The 23,692-nt window shown below is 45.9% G+C and overlaps 1 protein-coding gene across 9 annotated transcripts in view; it reads left to right on the top strand.

Annotated features, from left to right (window-relative positions):
• Nucleotides 1–23,692, top strand: part of LOC101052132 (lymphotactin) — a 143,795-nt gene that overhangs the window by 43,767 nt on the left and 76,336 nt on the right. The window contains exon 1 of one of the 9 annotated variants that reach the window (XR_012515052.1): nt 48–3,345. The exons of the other annotated variants lie outside the window; for them this stretch is intronic. The gene's annotated coding sequence lies outside the window, so the exon portion shown is untranslated. Of the gene's footprint in view, nt 1–47; nt 3,346–23,692 lie in introns of those variants that run through there. 9 annotated transcript variants of the gene reach the window in all.

Here is a 23,692-nt window from a genome sequence, read left to right as displayed (position 1 = left end):
TACTCAGGAGGCTGAGGCAGGAGAATTGCCTGAGCCCAGGAGGCGGAGGTTGCGGTGAGCCGAGATCGCGCCATTGCACTCCAGCCTGGGTAACAAGGGCGAAACTCCGTCTCAAAAAAAAAAAAAAAAAAAAAAGTCAACTGGAGAGGCCGGGCTCAGTGGCCCACACCTATAATGCCAGCACTATGGGAGGCAGAGGTGGGAGGATCACTTGAGGCTAGGAGTTTGAGACTAGTCTGGGCAACATAGCAAGATCCCATTTCTATCTGAAAAAAGAATGAACTGGAAGAAACCAGTTGTTAGAAAGAGGTTGAATGTACTAGAGAGAGAAAGATTTCATATGAAATGTACATAGGAAGGCAGGAAGGATGGGACCCACAGCCATGTGTTCCAAAGAGGTTATGGTGACACCATCACAAAGTATTTTGCTGAGTATATGTCAGCACACAGGAATTCTGAGTGTCACAGGGTTTTTGGTCTCTGAAGGGCTGGTGTGCTTTGGCTTTGCCTTCCACATTGACTCCTCTGTCTGGGGAGGAGATGTCTCTATGAACATGCAAGAGCTGTGGGTGTTTGCAGAGACTTGGGACCGAGAAGGGTTTTTGTGTGGGGAAGTTTATCTCCAACATTCCCTTCAAACAGGCTGGTCATGCAGTGTCTATAGTGCTCTATGCCCTGACTTGGCCTCAAAAGGAATGGCCTGGAAAGACCAGTACTTGTTTATTCGTTTCTATTTTCCTCAACTGAATTATGCAGCCATATAGGATTTCTATTATAAATTCCATGAATCAGCTTTCCCTAATGAAAGATTTTTGCATTTTGGGGCAATTTTGTGGAAATATTTTGCAAAATGTGAAGTGACAGCTGCCTGTTGTCAGACACCCTGATTCCAGCTGCACTGGCAATTTAGGTTCCAGAAAGTTCTCAGACAGGAAGGAGTCATGCTATAGACAGAAAACAACCCATACATTTAATTCCACTGGAACTGCATTTAGATCCTATGTTCAAGCTAAAGAAAGTGTGTGATTCTGGAATGGTTGCTGAGAAAGATTGTTTCCAGGTTTTTATTCATCTATTTGTACTTTCTTCGTGCCAATGATCAGTTTAATGCATGTCAGCTGAGCACTTTGTCCAAGTTGCTGGGTGCAGGACAGATGAACAAGGTATGGTCCATGTTACCAGAGTGCTGGGGATAGATGGATTCACAGATACAAAGTGATCATCCTACAATACAGATAAAACAAAATGAAATGAAACAGTAACACAGAAGCAGAGAAGGTGAGGGAGGTGATGGAGTGTGTGTGTGTGTGTGTGTGTGTGTGTGTGTGTGTGTGTGTAGGTGAGGCTGGCAGAGCTAGGACAAAGCCTGGAACTGGAAAATGCCCACAGAGTAGACGACAGTCAACTTGGATCTTGAAACATGGATGGGAGTTTGACAAGCAGAGATGAAGGGGAAGAGGGGAAGCCAGTGGCAAACACAAGGTCTGTTTGGGTATGTTTGCTGAGCAGAGCTGTTACCTTAGACTCTACAGGCCGTACACCTTCAATGAATTCCCACCAATTGTAAAATAAAGCCCAGCCCTACAGCCAGCTTGGAGTAGGGAATGTCTGGCAGTGCAGTTGGGCTTCATTTTACAGGTAGTGGAGAGTCATTGAGGGAGTCTGGCCTGGAGAGGTCCGAGGTAACAGCTCTGCTCAGTAAGGTCGCCCAGCAGAGAGGTAGAGGGGTGAATTGGAGGGCAGGGAGGCCTGTTGGGGGGCTGTGTCAAAATTCTCGGTGAGAATCCATGAACAAGAATGAGAATAGGAACAATGGGTTTGAAAAAAAGGAGATGGCAGCTGTGAAGGAAGGATATAGAAAAGAAAGGGGGAAGTTGACAATGAATTGAAATCAACAGACATATTTACTCAGCAGAGACAATGTTTATCCCCTATCCCCAATATTTTCTCTCACCCTCTTCTTTAGTTATGGAAATAACAGCCAGGTACGTGGTTACTCAGGATAAAGACCACATTTTTTTCTAGCCTGCTTGCAGCAAGGGGGCTCTAGGTCAAGTTTTGGCTAACAGGATGCAATGAGACAGTTTCTGTGTGTTCTCTGTTCCTTCTCCCCGCCATCCCCATTCCAATTCTTGGATGTGGCTGGGATGGTTGGAACCCCATCCAGTCATTAACAAGACCTCTGCAGAACAGGTCAGCAAGAGAGGAGGAGTCTTTGTCCCTGACACCGTAGACCAGCCTTGCAGGCAACCGAGACTTTTATGGGAGGAAGAAATAACTACTGTCTTGGTTAAGCTACTTTATTTTGGGTTTTCAGTCACTCACAGGTGAACCTAATTTGAGCTGACAAAAATGGTGACTGATTTTGGCTTCTGCTGACAAACTCAGAGACTAAAGCTAGGAGCCTGGGCCCCAGGAGAGGGGATGTTGGAAGGAACATCCCATTCAGGAGAGCAGGGCAGGTTCTGAGCACAAGGTAGTAGGCAAATGTTAAGAAGAAAGATGGTCAGGAAGAACCCCTGCCCCATGTGCTGCCTTTCGGCCCTGGTAGAGTTTGTCACATGCTAGTCCTTAGTTAGCAATCTATTGGGAAGCAAAGGGATGCCAGTGTCCACGCTTGGCTTTATAGAGAACAGGATCAACAGCTTGGGCAGCCAGGAGAAGCTGTTATGAGTTGGCCAGGGATGAAGGACAGAGAGGTGATATCTGGAAGAGGCATAAAGGACATTTTGGACAACATAAACACTTCTGGACATCCTTAGATGTATTTGGGAGGGTACTGATAATTTCATCTTGCACAACGGGGAGCTCAGACGGCCATCTTCCAAATATCGAAGGGGACAATTTGCATTTCGCCTTAGGTTAGAGGTTGGCCTAGATGATCTCTAAAGCTGTTTTCAAGTCTGAGAACCTATGATTCCATGAAACAATTAAATCACTAGCTTGATTTCCTAGTATATGTCATTCTTGTTTCTGCTCAACTGACTCTAGGCCCAAATCTTTTCTGGCACAAGTAATGTGCTCAGATACATGGTGTGCTCAATACATGGTGTGCATGTATTGGCTGGTGGGGCTAGGATAGTAACATCATGATTGGGTTTTCAGTCCACTAAGGTCCCGCTAGTGCTGACCCTGAAATGGAACGAGACTTGAGAATCACCTGGGAGGAGGGCCAGGACTCAGATGGAAATGGAAGTCCCAGAAAGGAACACTGGGTTGAGTGCCAGGTCATGTGATAATTATTTTTAGAAGGTGTAATGATCAAAGACAATATTTTGAGCAGGAAGCATTCCAGGACTGGATCTGGGGCCTGGGATCCCAGGAGAAAGGAAGTCAAAGGGATAGGTGAGGCCCAGTCTGATGTGGCTGGTGGCAGAGGGTGGGTTCCCTTGGGGAAGCCTCTGTTTGTTTGTTTCCTTTTGAATATGCAGAAATGCTGAACAAGAGAGATTTGATTTAAACTAGGGAACTGGAACTAGTTGCAGAAACTCCATTTATATGTCAACCAGTACCAGGGGGCATTGTGGAATGTGCAATGATGTGCTTTTTGCCTAATCTGTGCATATATTGTGTTCTGAGACTCTCTGACGTTATAGAATATGTTTTTTTTTTTTTTTTTTTTTATGGAGAACTGGGTAGGCAGCTCGGGAGGACGTTCCTGATTCCAGAAGCAAAGCTTCTGAAAAAGAAATGCCTGCTGCCCTGGGTGGCAGCTCTAGAAAGTCAGCTGAGTTGTTACTAAACCAGTAGGGAGATTTCATCATGAAGACTAGATCTGGATATATTTTATCTCCAAATTAATTTATTTATTCCTTTGTCGTCTTATGCCATCTCTATATTTATATCATTCATATGCATCTTATATTTATTCTCTTTGCCATCATAGATAATTAAATCCTATAATACTACTTGGCACAAAATTGAGTATGTCTATATCTATCTATCTATATGTCTGTCATCTATCTATCTGTTTTTGGAGGGAGCTTAGTTGATCACCTTTTAAAGATTGTGAGAGGCATTTTAGTTTCTGCTCCAGGTTGGCTTAGATGATCTGAGAGGACGCCATCTATCACCTCTCCCCTTCATCGCCTATTTCTAAAGTTTTTTTTTTTTTTTTTTTTTTTTTAAGAAATAATCCCTTCAGCAAATGCTCATTCTGTTGCCTCCTCAGGATATTAACCCTTTAGGACAACTTACTCCAAAAAACATCTTACTCAGTAAACAGTGTTATGTTCTGTGGATAGAACACTGAGCCCAGGCAGCTCTGCAGTTGCAAAGAAAAAAACCCTAGTCCAGAATTATTTTGGGAATGCAAGAGAGGCCAAATACATTGCTGTACTATGTCAGAAAAATGAAAAGTGGAGAGGGAGAGACACTATGGAAAAGGTGATGAGCATAAAAATAAGCTGCAGGGAACCAAGTCAGTGTATAAATGGTGAGAGGCAGCCCCACTGGAATCCTTCATCCTGACAGGTCCCAAAGCGCAAGCTGGGCACCTTCCTGAGGAATCATTTCAGCCTGCAGTGAGGGGAGGTGGACAGCCAAGATCTGCCAGAGACAAATGCTTCTCTGCAGGCCAAGCGTGAGGGCAACTGCAGCCAAGTGTCCTGGAGCACAGCGGGGCTTTGCAGAGGGGAGAAAAGGGCAGGACCCCTTCCCTGGGAGCAGGCACTTCTATCCATCCGCTCCCTGAGGTCTCTGGGCACTCCTCAGGGGCTCAGTTCACTGTGTGAACTCAACTCTCTGTGTTTTCTTGTGGTAGCATTCAAGCCTCATGCCTTTTTGAACCATGGGAGGCAGTATGAAGTTAGAAGAGCATTTTTTTTTTTTTTTTTAAATGAGATCAACTCAGTTTGAATGCTGGCTCTGCCTCTTAGATATATGATTTGGGACTAGCTACTTAACCCATGTAGGCCTCAAAATTTCCTTGTCTGAAACATCAGGATATCTCCTAAGATAGCTATGAAGGCTAACTAGTAATAAACAACAATACTTTTAGTGTTCTTGATCTACAGAAGATTCTCAGAAAATGTTAGTCCTCTTCCCCGGGGGCCAGGCTTTAGACCTGGCACCTGTAGAATTTGTGTAATTTTATAACTAATGGCTGTCCCACCTAAGATGGCACCAGTAATATGCCTAATGTCACTGGACCCAGGTGAAAACTGACCAGTTGAGGATGCTTTATAGCCTTCATCAGAGAGGGGACAGAGCCATCCCCACAGGAATCCCTGAGCAGACAATACCAGCTATTTATGAAATGCCCATCCTGTGCCCTGTGCTGTGCTAGGGACAGTGAAGTAAGTATACATAGCTGTTTAGAAGAAGAATTCTGCCCTGAAGGCTTTATAATCTGGATGGGAGAGCAACTCTGACACTTTACAGATTAGAAGCTCTGAAACTTGAAACAGATATACAACCCCAGATGTGGTCTACATTGTACAGTCCATGAGGGACTATGACATCTTGGCAGAGAAATTCTATACCTCTTTTAATGCAGCAAAAGATGGCAGTGCCCCTAGGGCTGAAGCATCTTATGCTGAATTAAACAGACTGAGAAGGGCTGATAAAAACAAATAAGAGCTAGTGTTTCTTTAAGATTTTTTTTTTGTTCGTTTTTTGCCAGACCTTGTACTAATCACTGTACCTCATTCATCTTTATTGTAACCTGACAAGGCTAAGTAATATTAGCCACAGTTTATAGGCGCAGGGCTGTATGCTCTGGGAGGCAACCCAAGGTGACATGAGAAGGACCAAGATTCAAACCTAGGTCTTTCTGGCCTTAAAACTTGATGCTCCTTTGACAATGATGTGCTGTCCTACAGAATTAGGCAGCACACCCCTAAGAACTGCTGAGTAGGCAGCATTTCCCCTAAGAACTTTCAGATATCACTTTGGGGTAAGGACACACAACCCTGGTAGAAACATAGCAAGTGGCTGACTACAGCATCACGGGTAGAGGGAGGGAGAGGCCAAGGTTGAGTTGAAAGCTCCCCTGCCAGTCTGCTCCTTTAGCCCCACCACAGCCAGCACTGGGTCACGCCCTTGGCTCTGAGGGGCAGAGGCTGCCTGGCAGGCGCTGTGACCTCTCCTCGGTCCCCGGGATGAGATACATCCCTCAGGGAAGGACTACTGTAGCCAGGTGAGACAGGTGGTGAATGGAGAAGGAGGGCACTTTAGTCCTGGGCCCCTGTTCTCATTCTTCCCTTTCCCGGCTGGTCACTGAACCATCCAAGCCTGAAAACAGGGTTAGTTTTACCATCGCCTTCCCAGGGTTTTGAGGGAGTAGGATAAAGTCCTACAGCGAGAGAGCTCTGTCAAGTGCTGCATCCATGCCAGGTAACATTTGACACCTAGCACTGCTGTGGGTGAGGGGTAGATTTTTTTTTTTCCTGTAAGTGTAATTTGCTAAATTCACCCTGAAAATAGACTCCAAACTACATCGTTGGCGGAGGATGAAAGGAAGGCCTGACTGTTATCTGCCGAAGCCATAAAGCTGCTCTCAGGAAGCTGCTGGCTACAAGGAGAGCCCCAGCTGAGGAGAGCGGCTGAGAGAATAGCCTCCTCCAGCCCAGCGGAGAGAGAGGAAGGCCTGCGGTCCACGCCAGCCACTCAGGCAGCGTGGGCGGCAGGGGCCCACACAGCACTTGACTGCTGCGCCGCCATCGTTCCGGCAGGGCATCTTCTCAGTCCACTTGTCTGGCATTGGCAGGGCTGCACGGAAGCCCAAAGGCTGAGCCAACTGGGGTGGTAGAGAGGAGCAGTGAGAAAAGAATGGAAAAAAAAAAAGAAGAAAGAAGAAACCCCTCCAGCTAAATGCTATCCTATTATGAAGTAACAGACTTTTCCCTCAAACCCTCGGTTGCCCTTTCACCAATCCCAAGCAAAATAATGGACAAGTCCGATTCTGTGGCTACAGCAGATACAGTCTGTCAATCTGAAATTGGGGGCTATTACCTCCAGTTCAGCCCTGGGTACCTAGAAGGTGGGAGGAAGGCTGTGGACGGGCCATGGGGTTGGTCCTGTCCTTCGCTCTGGGTGGTGTTTCCATCTAGGGTCTGGGTTGGCCTCGCCTTGGTTAGTCCTGAGAACTGCAGCCTCCTCAGCCTTTCTGCAGCTGTCAGGGGCATATTTTATAAAGATTGGATCCTTTTGCCTCGATGTCCTTGTGAGGGAGGATTGTTGGCCTTAAATCTAAGGATACTTCTGCTTCGGAACACAAAATCTGATGGGGTCAGAGGAGTTCCAGGGTACTCCATAAGGATTTGGATGGGTTTTGGGCTTCTATTCTAGCACTTAACCAACCTAAAAAAACTGCTCAGGGTCTGGGCCTATTCATGAAAATCAGATTCCAGAATATGGTGGTGAACGATCAGGACTCAGGCCACTCCTCTCAACCATGAGCTGTGGAGCCATTGCCAGTGAACTATGACACTGAATCTGAGCCCAGTCTCCTTGGCATTAGAAGTCTTTTCAACAGAAAATTCTCTGAAAGTATTATCATTTCTCAGGAGCTGTCACTTGAAATTTATTTATTCATTCAGTCGTGTGACAAATATTTACTGAGCTTTTACTTGATGTCAAATACTGCAGTAGGCATTGGGATACAATTCTGGGTAAAATCAGAGTGTTCCTGCCCTTCAGAGCATCAAGTTCAGTGGGAGAGCTCAAATGTACCAACACATGTAAAATTGCAACAGTGACAAGTATGTGTTAAGGGAGAAACATAGAGTGCTCATAACTAGTAGATTTCACCTGGCTGGGGAAATCCAGGAAGAAGGGATAGCTGAGCCGAGATCTGAAGGATAAGTAGGAGTTAACCAGGTTGGGGGCTGTGGGTGGAGGAGCACTTCAGGCACAGGGAGGAGCCTGTGCACACCTGTGGTGAGAGGGAGGCTGGAGAGTGTGAGTGCTGAGCACAAAGGAGGCTGGAGAGGCACATGGAGCCTGTGGTCTGGGCTTTTTGAGCCAAGCTAATGGGGTTTTGCTTTTATTCTGAGATCAGTAGGAGGTCACCAGGGAGGTTTACATAGTGAAAATGTGTGTTTTGAAAAGACCACTCTGGATAGAGTGAGTGTACAGAATGGATTGGAGGAACTCATCACGAATGTGAGTAGACCAAGGTGTTGGTGACTATGTTACTTGCATTTTGTATTGTGGGTTGTGGTCAAAAGAAATCTGGAAGTCACTGCTCCAGAGACTTCTAAGGAAATGGATCTGTTCTGGGGTTCTAAGCCAATAGGAAGGAACTCAGCACCAAATGGGGAGGGACTAACACTAAACATGTGATCACTGAGTCATTCGCTGCAGTCCTGGGGCCTTGGCCATGGGTGGCTGAAGGTTTTCCAGGATGGTTTCACATTTCTGGGCTCAGAGACAAGTAAGCACCTCAAGCATCTAAGTCAATGCTGGAGCCAGGCTTTAAATCCACATCTCCCAAATCCCATGCATGCTACCTGCAAAAAAGGGAAGAAGAAAAAAGTAGGCAAATTTGCTTTTTATTTTATTTTTTTGGAGACAGTGTCTTGCTCTGTCACCCAGGATGCAGTGCAGTGGTGTGATCTCAGCTCACTGAAGCCTCTGCCTCCTGGGTTCAAGCAATTTTCCTGCCTCAGTCTCCCAAGTAGTTGGGATTACAGGCATGCACCACCACGCCTGGCTAATTTTTGTATTTTTAGTAGAGATGGGGTTTCACCATGTTGGCCAGGCTGGTCTTGAACTCCTGGCTTCAAGCTATCTGCCTGCTTTGCCCTCCCAAAGTGCTGGAATTACAGACGTGAGCCACCGTGCTCGGCCGAACCTTGCTTTTGAGGGCTCATGACTGCCACATGGGCCCATCCCTGCAGAACATGTTCACTACCTAATCTGCCATGGGTTGGCAATGTCTGCATCAGGTCCAAGCCTTCTTTTTGTCTCCACGAAGTTGTTTTCCTAAGTCTTATTGGACTATAGACGGATCAGCCCCATTTCAAAGGATTTCTAGGAATGAAGGCTCCTGAATCCTGTCTTTCCTACATTTCCTGTGTTGGCCAAAGACTTTATTAAGACGTTTCCCATACTGCATCCTTTTACCTGTGGATCAAGCTCAGAATCAGGGGCTTCTGAGAGTATCAGAGCTCAGACACTTGGGAGATCGACTGTTTTCCAGGGACCCTGTATTTAGAAATCTGACAAGGAGTGATGATATGAGCTGTGGAGAGCTGGTTCTTTGGGTTGCCACAGAAACCAAATGGAGATGAATTTAGCATTAAATTACAGGGTACTCACAGGGATGGAGTCAAACATTTGTCTACTACTGCTTTTTTCTTTTCTTTTCAAATTGAACCTTCCTGGCAAGTGGCAAAACACCTGTGAAGCTAAATGGCAGCAGCAGATTGTGCTGCACTGAAGGAGTGGGCGTTCTGGAAGCTTGGTAAGCGGCAGGGACTTAGATTTTCACCCAAGGCAGGATGGTTGCTCAAGCATCTCCCTCCAGGTCTAGGCTCCTTCTGAGGGAGGACCACCTTGAGAGGATAGCACAGAGAACAACTGGACAGTCTGGAGCTGTGGGCTCCAACAGAGTTGTCACTAGCCACATGTGACCACTGGACACTTGTGTCGTGATTAGTTCACACTGGGTTGCACCGTGAACATGAAACACATACCAGATATCAAAGACTTTGTATGACAAGAACAATGTAAAGTGTCTTATTAACTTACAAATATTGATTAAATGTTGATATGATAACCATTTGAATATACTGGGTTAAATATGATTTAGTATTTAAATGAATATCTCCTGTTTTTTTTTTTATTATTCGTAATATTGTTACTAGAAAATTTAGCATTGCATATGTGGCTCACATTGAATTCCCTATCGGACAGTTCTGGTTCAGACACTTGTTCTGAGGCCGGATTGATGTTCCATGAACTGAAGAAGTTGTTCAACCTTGTGATACTTCAGATTCTTGATCTGCAGGATGGAGGTATTAACGCCATCTCTCGCTTCTTCACGGGTTTGTGTTGGAGATTCGATGCTGATGTGGGCTCTGTAATGCACTTGCTTAATTTCCCCTTCAAGGATGAGGTACTCACTCCCCTAGCTGCCAGCACTGGCTGCTGAGGACTCAGCTAAGTCCCTCTTCAGGCATTGCCTGTGGCTGAAGTGGGCCACCCATCACGAGCTGCGCTCTTTCAGATGAGTCTCTAAGATGCAGGTGGTTCATTCAGTATCAAGTACAAGCAGGGCTGGAGATCACCAGGAGCTACATGAGCAAGTGGCTTAGACTCCCACATCACCACTATTGTTTCCTCTCCCTCAGCAAGTACCCCTGGCTGTGGCGGAAGTGGAGGCTCCCTGATGAACGGCTTAGAGAGGAGAAAAAAGGTCAAGAAGGGTCACAGATGGGTTGGCTTTGTATGTGGGTTCCAGTTTGAAAATGGACTGCTGTGAACTAAAGTTCCACTTGGGGGTGTCCCTGAAAGAGAGAGATGAGAGGAAATTCTCTCAATAGGCAGAGCTTTGGGAGGTAGACCTAGTCATTCTTCTGTGTGGAAAGAGAAGTGGATTAAAGTACAAATATATTTTAGCTCATGAGGAGTACTGAATGGATTGACTGGTTGGTCAGGGACCTGGAAAGAAAAAGATCAACTAGCTAATGTCAGGGGCTGGGGAGGGGCATGGGGATGGGCAATGGGAGTGGGCACAAAGCACTGGAGTCTATGTATTGATGTTAATGCCACCTGGCAGCAGCTACCTTGGAAGAAAGAGGCACCAGACAGCCACGTAGACAGAATGACTGTCCGTTGACATCAGCCAGCCTCAGTCTTCAGTCATTCCAGTGTCTGAGCAATGGGTAGAACAGCCATGGTATTAAGGATTCAGGTGGCAATGTGGTATACCCTTTAAATCAACTACCATTGTAGGGGGCTGTGCTGCAAAGGGTGGAATTCATGGAGCCTGGAACTGAGGGGTGAATGTGGACGTGGCCACATCCCTTCAGCCTACCATCCCTCCCAGTGACTCACGGTGGAACCTGTGCTCTCCATCCCCACAGCAGGAGACTCTGTGGGTCTAGAGGTGCTGGTTCCTAGGGGGAGAAGGCTTCCATCGAGGTATATGATAAGGGCCCATTATACTTTAAGCTGTCATTGCCATCTGTGTCTTCTAGCTCCTTGTACTAAGATATCAGCAGGCAGGGAAAGGAGTCTCCACACTGGCAGGAGCCATTGGCCCTGATATCAGGAGGAAGTAGTGCTGCTGTTATTTAAAGAGGGTGGGAGATAATCTGTTTTGGCATTCAAGGGATACATTAGGGTGTCTCTCCTGCCCAATTTGAGGTAAATGGACAAGCGCAGCAGCCACAGCCAGAGAAGAGTGTGGTGACCAGGGGCTCAGTGTCTTCAGTGATGAGAGCTCGAGCCATTCCACCAGGCATGGAGGCCAGCAGAGTTGTGGACCAAGGGTGAGAGGAATCTGGAATGGATAGAAGAGGAGGGGCAGAATAAGACTCAGTGGCAGCCCCAAGATCAGAGCAGTAATGCGGTTCTTCCCATTAATCTCCCACTGAGAATTCCCCAGGTGAAGAGAGCAGCCAGAATAACAGTGAAGTTGCTCCCAGAAAGGGCACACTTACACTATGAAGCAAGTGAGCTGGTGGTGCCAAGGGTGTGCTGTCCCAGGTGCTGCAGTGTGCTGCTTGGATTTCCCACACAGAACAGAGCTACTTGTCCCCTGACTGCTGGGAGTACTGAGGGCCATTGAGTCCCTTCGGAGTCCCTCTGTAAGAATGACTCAGACCGGTTGGTGTGGAATGCAAAGGCCCAGTTCCTTTGTCTTGATTCAGGACAGCTTTGTAGGACATCCCAGCTCCTGGGCTTCCTGTGCGATTCATCTTCTCCTTCTGCCCAGTCTTACTCCCCTTACTCTCTTAAAGATGTTGTTTCTGAGAGCACTCCCCAGCACACTTCCTGCATGCAAATATTCTGTCTCACAACATGTTTCCTGGACTACTCAACCCAAGAATGATGTCCCAGGCACTAGATGGTGCAAAGCTTGCTGAACTCGGCCTGGGAAGCTCTGGGTTCTAGTCAGGGCTCTGCCCTTTCCTGGCTGTCAGGCTGGCCCAGGTTCCCCATGTATGAGTTGGGGACAGCAAGGAAGGATTTAGGACCAGGTGATGGAAGGTCCCTTCCAGCTGTGACATTTCATATGTGTGAAGTGGACGGGAAGGATGTGTTATATGAGGAGCTGGAATGACCTTTGTGAACCCTTCAGATGTCCTCTACATGTACAGAAACTAAACGTTGGAAGGGTAGTGTGATTTGTTTCATGGCTGCCCTAGAGCTGAGATTTGGACTAGACTTCAGTCTGCCACGTTGCCTTGGCGTATCCCCTTCACCATCTCTGGATCTCTAATGTCACCGATTAGGGGCAAGGTGCAAGAGTGAGTAGGACAGGAGAAGTTGAAGGTTGATTAGAAGGTTCTGATGGACCAGCTGCTGCACCTGCATGTCTCTGGGTTCTGCTAGCAGGCAGGGCAAGCAGTCACTACCCAGGCAGCAGTCATTCACCCTGAAAATGAGGAGGAAATTCTATTTACTTACCTCAGATTGCCAGGATGTTATAGCCTTTGTCCTAGGGCAGTGCTTCTCCAACTTCAACATGCAAATGAATCACCTGGGATCTTGTTAAAATATAGATTCTGATTCAGGAGGTCTGGGGTGGGGCCAGAGAGTTTGCGTTTCTAACATGCTTGTAGGTATGGATGTGAACTGGTCCATTGACCACATTTTGAGTAGCCAGGTGCTACGGTGCAGTTGTCAAACTCTGCGTGCGTCAGAAACCCCTGGGAACCTCTTAAAACTACTCATCATCATAGATTCAAATTCAGTAGTACAGGATGAGCATCTCTAATTTTAACAAATGCTCTAAGTAATTAAGATAACTGCCAACACTTGATAACTATGGTGCGGTTCTGTAGCAGTGACCTTCACAGTTGCAGCCAACATTTATGTTCCTGAATAAGCTGAACAGGTATCACACTACTGCTGCATGAGGAAGGAGACAAAGCGGTAGCCTGAATCACTGGGGACACAGCTGCTGAGCTATACTCAGCGTTCCACACAGGCCAGGCACAGATGACCACAGAAGGAACCCCTGGGATTTGCAAAAATTACCAAGAGGGTTATAGTTGTATGAAAACAATCAAAATACAGACATAAAAATTTGTGGTTACTTATAACATGTATTTCCAAAGTAGCCATAACCTTTATAACAAGGAGCTTTATCTCTATCTCAAGGCTGATGGGCAGTAGTTGGGCTACTTGTGAGTTGCACACAAGGGCATTTCATGGTTGTTACAACTCGGGCAAAATTGGGATCAAGAGTGTAGGCTCAGGCTGCAGGAGCTGAGAGTCCTGCTTAAAAATACATTGCTTCATTCCCTGAGCTTCATTCTAGGGCTTGTCCAAGATGCCAGTCAGTCTAGATGGCATCGGCATGTCACCCCATGGCTTTCTTAGCCCATTTAGGGTGGGAATGGGTTCTTCAGTGACATTTGGTGGAGAAAAATAGACCTACCTCCCCTAAGTGTCTCCAGGTGGCTCACCTGCTAGCCTGCTCCTCCGAAAGACCCCCCTTTTCACCTCCCTGCTCACCACCAGCTGTCTGGCGAATGGACATCCCCAGTGCCTGGTGGGGGAGAAGGTTCTGCTGCCTCAGCACAGGGTGGGTTGGGCATGAGAGTGAGTAATAGAATGTCCCCAAGAAATCCACCCTCCCTGCCAAATGTGCGTGCCAGCTTACACCTACGGAGAGTCTGGTTGCCTTTGCTTGTTCATCAGAAGAAAATAAGATGAACCCTGAAGGGAGATGCTGTTGGTAGGACAGCCACCATGGCAGGCGAGGACTTCCCGCAGGGCGTCTCAGAGCTAGGGGCTGGAGAGGGTGGTGCTGTCCTCAGGCAACCGACCTAGGACCTGCCACAGAAAGCCTCTGCTACTTGCTGGATTTCCAACCCCAGGTGATACTGCAGGTTGGGATAGCAAAGGAGTTCAAGAGGCCTTCAGCACACGCAGCCTCCAAGGAGAATGGAAGGCAAGGGGCTGGATTAATGGAGCTGAAGTCAGCCAGGACAGCAGCAGCACTAGCCCCGTTGTCTAGTGAGGGGAGAGGCCCAGATGCCTGTGGCCTAAGCTCCTTGGTTGGGACCTGAAAGCAGAACTGAAGGCTGGGTTTTGCTGTTTGGCCACCCTTGTTTGAAGTGAAATGACGAGATCTCTGGACTCTTCTCTCTCTCTCCTCCCAGTCTTTTCAAAGCATCTTTCTTCCTGGCACTCACTGGCGCATCCCCCAAATTGTTACTCCCTGTACTTCAACTGAGCCCTTGCCACCGCCCGGAGGATTTTGTCCTTTATGTTCTCTTCCCTTGTCATCAAGTTTGTTTCATAAAATAAATCACCTAATTAATTAAATAACCATTGACCGAGAATTTAGTTTTTGCCATATACCACGATAGGGTCTAAATGACCTCGTTTAATCCTCAGATGAGGATTTTCCTATGAGTAGACACTTTTATTCTGGCCATTTTACAGAAGAGAAGGATGAGGCAGGGTGGCTACGTGATGCCCTGTGCCTGCGGGGCCTCCTTTGGTGGAAATCATGGTGCCCTGGTTTTCCTGTCCTCAGGCTGTGAAGTTGCGGCTTCACTCTCAAGGTTCTTTTTTGGGGGGTGGGATGAGAGCAAAGAGAAGTAGAGTTCACAATTGAGTATTTTTGTTTGTTTGTTTCAGGAGATAATTATTCAGAAACAAATCTCAGGAAACTTGGTCAATTGCAAAAACTTGTATTTATCTCATCTGTTTGCTGGTAGGGATTAGAAATGAAAGTTTTAAAATATTAAGGGCTGATGTGATTTTTTGGGGGTGGTGGACAGGAAAGAAGATATTAAGTGAGAAGCCAGAGAGCTTGTGTCCTTTTCACTCAGTCTCGGGGAAGCAGGACCCCCTAAGAGAGTGGTAGAAGATGACAGCTTTAAAAAGACCAGGAGAATGGATTTGATTTCTGAGGCCTCTGAGAAGAAATAGGGGTGGGAAGCTAAGTCCCCAGACACTTAACAGTGAGGAAGTCCTCCAAAAGACTGACTGCAAAGATTAATCAGGTGTTGGCTTCCTTGGGCTCTAATAGGGGAGATAACATTTGAACATAAACAGCTATACTACAAAGCATAATGTGGAGCTGAGATCAGCATTGGTGAGATCAGCAAAGCCGCAGTGGAGAGAATTCTGTTGCAACATTTCTGCTGCAGGCAAAGAGCAAGAAATCTGAAATGCCTAAATTCGATCCAGCCTTTACGTGGTGTGGGAGAAGTCTGTGTTGGGATAGAGCGGGGCCGCGGAGTGACCTTGGGCATGTCTCTACATTCAGATCCTCAGCGGAGTGACAAGCCTCCAAGGCTTCTGTCTGTTCTCAGCTGGAGGGGAGAAATGAAACCGTAAGAAAGGAGACAGATGTGTGCTACAGGGCTCGTGCAGGGTTTTCCTGGGAGAGCCGCTGGTTTGCAGTGTGACAGGGAGTATCAGTACGAATTTCTTAGTTGCCGTTTTCTCCCTTCGCTGTGGAGAGCGGAATTCCAGGCACTGAGCAGCTTGGAGAGAGCATCACTGCGGTTTTCAGAGAAACAGGGTCCAGCAGTCCAGAGACAGCATGTGGCGCTCTTTCTCCTGAAACGCACGGATGTCTGCAGCTTGGCTTGCAGGCTGTGCGGGGGATGCAAACTGAGTAAGATCTCTGCAGTCTGAAGGCATCCCAGGAGACGAGGGCAAAAAGGGCTGGGCAGGACTGCCTGCCAGGTATGACGGTTCCCTCACTCGAATGCCCCCTGGAGGCGCCACCTGGGCCTGGGCTGCAGCACTGGCCGAGGTGAACACACACAGCCTCCTTTCCACAGTTTTACCGTCAAGTGGCTGCATTTGCAAAGGAAAATCTTCATTTTCACAAATGATTACTGTACCTGTATGGGCTTTAGATTGTGACAGGGAAGAGTCACTCCATCTCGGTGTGTGATAAGTATACTCATCACTTATTACATGGGAAGGCAAGAGGTCCAGGGTGCTCCCTGCCATTTTAGATGAGACAGTGTCTCAGGGGAATGCCACACACACACACACACACACAAAGGCAGAATCTGGGAGAATGTCTTACCTGGAGGACCTGGCTCTTTACCTGGGAGGTGTTGTAACTTCTCAGTGAGAAAAAAACCTGACATTAGATCTCCTTTGAAGACCTATTAAAGAAAAGCAAAAACAAAACAAAACAAAACAACAACAAGAAACCAAAATGAAACATTTCCATAATGAAAAGATCACTGCATTGAAATTCATGAATCTAGTAAGGTCACTCACTGGCTGTGAGACTCAGGCAGGAAACTTACCTCTGGTTCTCAGTCTCACTTTGATGTTCAGTAGTTATTGATTGCTACTGAACCTCAAAGTGAGAAAATTACTAGTGTTGATTCAGTAGTTATTGGTTAATGTCTCTTCTAGCACATTACATAGCATGTATGTGTGTGTGTGTGTGTGTGTGTGTGTGTGCGGGAGAGAGAGAGAGAGAGAGAGAATGAGGAGAGAGAGAGAGAGAGAGAAAAGAGAGGCAGCCTATCAAACAGAATACCTTTTGGGGGAAAATTTGTATAAGGCAAGACAGAAACACACATGATTGGGAACTGAAGAAACCCTTTCACTTTAATTTCCATTTCAATCACTGAAGCTCATAGTGACCACACCCAGTGAAAAAGTCATGCCATTTTCCTCTTCCGGGAACTGAGATAGATCCCTCAGAAGTATCACCATCAATGTAGACATGTACCTGTGATCTCCATTCAGTTGCTAGAACAGCCTTGTGCCCTCCATCAAAGCCTCTCTTCTGGCTTCTGAGGTGAGGGGGCAACTTCAACAAACCAGGTCCCAACGTGGAGAGAGAGGTAGCTCTTCCTCTGCTCCAGCGGCACTGGAAGCATGTAGTAGAGGTGATGAGGGAGGAATCATGGTGGGGAACAGGTGATGGTATTCCAGGGATGTGGGAGGAAACTGCAGTGTTGCACTCCTGCTTGAGGGACTTGGCCATTCAGCAGCCATCATCAGCCATCAAACATGAACTGAGCACCTCCTGCGTGCGGCACTGGGGATGCCTCTGGAACCCCACGCAGTCTTTGCTCTCAAGGAGCTCACTGTCTCATCAAGAGAAATTAGATAGAGTCTGTTTTCTATCAGAAAAGGATAGAGTCTTCTTTTCCCGAAGAAGCACGTTTAGGCCCTAAGGGGCTCACAGAAGTGCCCTGCTCAAGGGATACCCTCCCCAATCTTCCTACCCACGTGCTCGAGGTTTGGCTAGACACAGTCAGTAATAAAAAGATTGCTTTTCAGACCAGGGGATGCAGCTTTGCATGTGCTTTGCCTGCTATGCAGATGGTTGCCAGGCCACCCTGTTGAGGATTCTGTTTGGTAGGAACGTGCTCTGATTCCTTAACTGTAGGCTTTGGGGACCAGACGTGCCCAGGGGCTTAAAGGCAGCTGAAGTGAAGCAGCTTTTCTGCACACTCATCAGCATCAGGTTTCAAGCTGCAGTGAGGCATGGATCTGAGATAACTGCAGTGCCCCAGGTGGGATGCTGCAGTGTCCTTGGGCATACCTGTGGCTGCTGCAGGACATACTGAGCACAGTGGGCCACGGCTGGGTCTGAGCTGCCAGCTGCAGGACGAGCTGCTGACTCACTGCTGCAGCCATGAGACCTTTAGCAACTGGAACAGCACAGGGAATTCTTTCTTACTTTAAAGGAATATGTGATGGAGAGGAGGGCAATGGGATGACGAGACAAATTGTGAGCCTAAATAGCAGCTGTAACGATTTTCATAGCATTCTTGGGCAGAAATGTTTTTGTCAGCCTTGGAAGAATGCAGCCTATTGGGGAAGTTATTTAATCAGTCAGTCGGCATGTATTAAACACCCATCTTGTGCCTAGTATTTATTGTATGCTTAGTTTATAAGGGGAAAATGAGGAGTAGAAGATGTTTCTTGCCCCACTTGGGGATTATTATAAGACTGGCACTTAGGGAACCTTACTCTGTGCCAGACACAGCATTCTGTGTGCGCTAGTTTATGTCATCTCACAGTAACACTATAAAATATTATAGGTATTTTAATTTATTCTACTGTAAGTTGGGAAGTTAGAATTTGAACCATGTCAGTTCAGAGTCAGAGCTCTTTACCATCATGCAATTCTGTTGTTCGAGAAGTGCACACAATTTGAGAACAATACAGGATAATTCATGATTAAGGGCTAAATCATATTTATAATACGAGCATTTATGATGAGTCCAGAATAAATCCCTAACAATCTGCAATCCTGAGTCAGCTGAAGTATGGAGATTTGCTCATGTTTAAGCAAATATTGAGCCTGCAGAGGGAGTTTTTGAGAAGGTGGGGGGTCAGAATGAGCACTTGTAAGGTCAGGGAGTGGAAGCTGTGGGTACCATCAAAGGGATAGCATCAGGTGACCTGCTATGAGTCTCAGGCCACTGTGTGCCTAGAATAATCCTAATTGTTGGGGAAAACACAGAAAGATAATTAAACATATTTTTATCCTTTGAGAATTTGTCTGGTTGGATTTATCTGACCAATTCATCAAGTTATGCTCTATTAGCAAAATAGGAGGAGCATGAGGTTCATAAGGGGTTGAAGAGGGCCCATGACCATCCCATTCAGTCTTTACTGGATCAACATTTGTGTTAGCGAGGAGGCCATAGGCCTTTTGCCAGGTAATATTGACAAAGACCTAAAAGCTCTTAAATTTTCCTGTGGAGATACTGACCATACATCTGTGGTGGAGCTGACCAGAACTACCCTCTGGTTTCAAGGATGAGAGATAATCCTGGGCAGCTGTCAGAGAAAAATCTCTCATGAAACTGATGAAATACCTTTGTCTTTTGGCTGGTAGAGCTGATTTTTCCAGGTACACAAATGTGCCAGCTCTCTGACCCAAAGCCCAGTGTCTTGTACACTTCTCAGGCACTCATTTGGGTTCCTGGATTTGGGTTACAGTGTCTCCTTTTCTCTCTTCTCTGGTGTTTAGCTAAGGTAGTGACGGATACAATCTACCTAATTCTAGTTCTGCTTTGCCCATTGTTATTAACCTGTTTGAGTCCTATCAGGGACTCTATACCCTTTAGCTGGCTGGCTGAGTTCTGATGGGGGTTTTAGAAGTTTAACAATTGTGAGGAAGATGAGATGAGTAAGATCAGATAAAGATATCTTCCTGGACAAAACCCTTTGGCATAATGCCAGAAAAATAACAAATGAGTTCAGGAAGACTCTGGAGGCAGAATCTGAGACACAGGCCAAATCACCGTCCCAGTAACCATGGAGAAAGCAGTTTCCACGACAGCCAAGCAGAAGGAAACTTATCACCTCATACCTGAAAAAGGTTGCTCTGGAGCTGTTCTATGGGAATGGAATAATTATGGAGGTGGGCCGGGCATGGTGGCTCACGCCTGTAATCCCAGCACTTTGGGAGGCTGAGGTGGGCGGATCATGAGGTCAACAAATGGAGACCATCGTGGCCAACATGGTGAAACCCTGTCTCTACTAAAAATACAAAAATATTAGCTGGGTGCGGTGGCGCGTGCCTGTAGTCCCAGCTACTCGGGAGGCTGAGGCAGGAGAATTGCTTGAACTGCGGAGGTTGCAGTGAACCAAGGTCATGCCACTGCACTCCAGCCTGGCACCTGGTGATGGAGTGAGACTCTGTCTCAAAAAAAAAAAATTATGGAGGTGGACATGGGTGGTTATGGACAAGGAAGAATAGATCAAGAAAAAAAACGAGTTGAGGCAGGGATAACCAGAGAAGACTGGTAACCGTGTTATCTAGTCCAAGCTAGAGAGAATCCTGAGGCTTTAATTATAATCATCAAGTTATGTTTCTTCTATTCAAAGATCTCTATTCAGAGGAAATAAAGTTGTTTTTGAACTGGGAGTACCTGGCTATACCTGTTCTGTACAGAAAGAGACCCTGAGAAGCAGATCACCACAGAAGAATAAAGGGGAAAGCCAAGGCCCATACCCTGCTATTTCAAAGCAAAACCACCACCTCTGTGAGGTGGTGATGCAGGATTCTTTCCGTGTGGTTAGACTCACTGAGCAGCTTTCTCTTTGGGGCTCTCCTAGGCCTATTTCCTGGTGCAACCAGTGACCGAGTGAGACTCATATTCCGTGATAGCTAAGAATTGACTGTGGGCATGGCCTGGAAATAGAGACACTTAGAAAATTGTTAATTTCTCAGCTCACGTCTATAATCTTAGCACTTTGGGAGGCTGGTGTGATATAATCTTAGCACTTTGGGAGGCTGGTGTGGGTGGATCGCTGAGGTCAGGAGCTCAAGACCAGCCTGGCCATCATGATGAAACCCCATCTACTAAAAATACAGAAATTACCCAGGTGTGGTGGTGCATGCCAGTAATCCCAGCTAGATGGGAGGCTGAGGCAGGAGAATTGCTTGAACCTGGGAGGCGGAGATTGCGGTGAGCTGAGATCGCACCACTGAACTCCAGCGCGGGTGGCAGAGTGAGAGTCTGTCTCAAAAAAATAAAAAAAAAAGAAAAGAAAATTGTTTATTTCTCTAGTGCAAGGTTGTGTCTCACTCATCTCTTTATCCTCAGCACCTAAAAAAAACTCCCAACACATCATAATAAGCCAGTTTATTGAGCCATTTAAAATGGTTTGTGCTTTGGGATTGGCTATGTGGAAGATACAAGGTCTAAAGGACTGTGTCCTCTCTCTGTTGTCTCAGAAGTATTTCTCAGATAATAAAATAATGGCAGATTTCTGATGATTCTCAAGAAAGCTGGAAAATAGAGCTAAAAAACATGGAGGATAATAAGTTATCTCAGGAATAGAAGAAAAGAAAGTCTCTTCAAGAGAACTTACTGAGGTTCTGGTTTCTCCAAGGATTGTGTTGTGTAAGAAGGCAAATTGTTGCGATGTTTGCAGGAAATGTTTTCTCAGTATATGAGGTGTTTGTCAGATGCACAAGGACAATGTGTGCAGGACAGATGTGGCGCAACAAAGCCCAGCCAGGGAACTTCTCAGGGTGGTTGGTGGTGGGGTGAGTTGGTGTAGCTGGAGCACAGGTGGTGAAAGGTGAAGAGGAAACTAGAAGGGTTTCAGCCCTCAGTAGTATGATTCAATTTTCTTTCTAGAAAGACAACACTGGCCGTAGTGTAGAGGAAGGAAAGGGAGAAGGGATGATGGGGAGGCAGCAGGTCCAGGTAGGATTCAACTGCAATAACCTGAGTGCTGAGAACCTGAGCTGGGGACAGTGTCAGCCGGTGGGAGAGGACTCAAACTGGGAAGTGAGAGGAGTTGCAGTTGACTGAGCTTATACATTGTTTGGGGTTGGTGGTGAGGGAGCAGAAAGAGTCTGGGAAGGTGAACAAACACTCAGGGTTTGAGGTCCTGCTGCAGGGGACAACATTCTTTGAAATATTTTTATCTTAAACGTTCATGCAAATTTGTATTTTTCACTTACAAATATACTAACATTTGCATGTCTATGAAAATAATGTGTAAAACAAGTTAACAGACTGAACTTTCCAAAGCTTCAGAGAAAATGAACATGTAAGGAAACCGTGGTTGTATGTGGTTTCTGATGCTCCCAGCAAGGAACCCTTTTGAAAAGTGTGGGAGTCCTCCATGATCTGGCAATACCCACCCCTTCTAACCTTTGCTTTGGCCAAACTGGTCTAGTTACTGTCCCCTCAACTTTCTCATAAATATTCTACCTCTCTGGTTTTGTGTGTTTCAGATTTTCTGGTGTTTCTCTAGGCCATCTTCCAGGTCACATTCTCCCTCTAGCCTTCCAGGACTGTGACCTCCTTCCAGCTCCTTTCTCTGAAATTCTGCAGACTTGTTCTGTACTACTTTTTATAATTTAACTGTAGATAAAAACATACATAAAAGACCTAAAAAAGTATTGTAACTATTATTATTATTATTATGGTGCTTCAAGGTTGTATGTTTTGTTTTATTTTCAAGCAGATTATAAGCCCTGGAGGTCAGGGACAATGTCACTGATGTCTTTGTCACAGCACTCAGCTCAACATATACTTTTTGAATAGATGCAGTCATTCTGTATGTAGAAAACAAGCTTACATTAAAGTAGAAGGAACAGATGGTAACTTTTTTCCCCAGAATATATTTGTGACTTTAAGTTGAATGTTTATTTCCATTAAACGAACTCTTTTATTTCCTCTGTGAAGCAAATTTAAACATCAGAAAGCCAGGGTATCTCCTCCCTTTATGTTTTCTCCTTGGATGGGACAAGTAAATGGTAGGGCCTGGGTCACCTTAGGTGGCTGTGATTCTGACATTGTACAAGTGAAAGCACTTTTTCTGTCAAGTCTGCCTGAGTCCCGTTCTTAGCTTTTTAGGCAGACATTTCCCTGCTAAGGAATCTAAAGGTGGAAAAGCTAAGAGAAGTATGATGGGAAATTACTTTCTAAGAACATCCATGCAGAATTGTGTGGCTTTCCCTGAAGCCCTTCTCTCCTTATGCTAGGTTAGGTGTTTCTACCATGTCACACTTTATTGTTGGTATTGATTTTCTGGGCTCCCCAATAGTGGAAGCTCCCTGGGGGGGATGTCTGTGTCTTATAAGGCAAAAATCTCGTCAAAGAGTGTATTGGAATTATTCCTTGAGAGAACATAGGAAGAGAAAACTGGAAAATGTACCAGAAGGAGGTAGAAGGAGATGAGGATCATGTGATACTTTTTTGGTTCACTAAAGGTCTGAATCGGGTAATCATGGGTTGAGAAAATAGAAAAAATACAGAGAATTGCTGGTGAGGCTGTTGATACAAATAGAAAGGCTGAATGAGGGAATTAAAATAAAAAAGGCAGAAAAGTATGGAATAGATGGATGAGGCTATGCTTTGAAGGAATCAAAACATAGTATATCAATAGTTAAGTGACTTTAGATTCAGAGAAGGAAACGGAGTCTTTTGAATTCATTTCATCTCCTTTCATATCATCCTGGAACTACGTTCCAGGGTATTCCATTTCTTTCTCTGATCCTTTTTTTCTGCCTCCCTTTCCACTCTTGAGGACCTTTGTGATTACTTTGGGCCACTCAGATATTCCAGAACAGTCTCCTTGTTTTAAGGTGAGTTAAAAGTTTCCATCTGCAATGTTAATCTCCTTTTGCCATGTAGCCTAATGTAGTCATAAGTACTGGGAATTAGGGAGTGGACATCTTTGGTAGGCAAGGCTTTATTCTGCCTGCCACAATTCTTGGTCACCATTATTTTGACCTGGATTGCTGCAAAAGCCTGAGCTCTGCAGGTATCATACAGCCAGCAAAGAGCAGAGCCAGCATGTGAATGCAGAAGTCAGGCTGCCTTGAGTCAATATGAAATATTTGCCTCATTGAGAGGACTTTGAATAGCCTAATATGAAATTGAATCCATGTTAGGCTATTTGAAGTCCTCTGAATGGTGCAGATATTTCACATCTCTGTGCCTTTGCACACGACACTCCCTTTGCCTGGACTTCCTTCCTTCCCTTGACTCTCTGTCCAACTTCATTCATACTACTGAGCCAATTCTCTGAAATCATGGTCAGAGCTGATTACCAACTGAACCCTTCTGTACCAGCTACATGTCTGTAC

The sequence above is a fragment of the Saimiri boliviensis genome, chromosome 19 (assembly GCF_048565385.1).
Source record: "Saimiri boliviensis isolate mSaiBol1 chromosome 19, mSaiBol1.pri, whole genome shotgun sequence".
NCBI lineage: Eukaryota > Metazoa > Chordata > Mammalia > Primates > Cebidae > Saimiri > Saimiri boliviensis.
The sequence above is the reverse complement of the archived record's forward strand: the minus strand, read 5'-3'. Positions and strand labels throughout refer to the sequence as shown.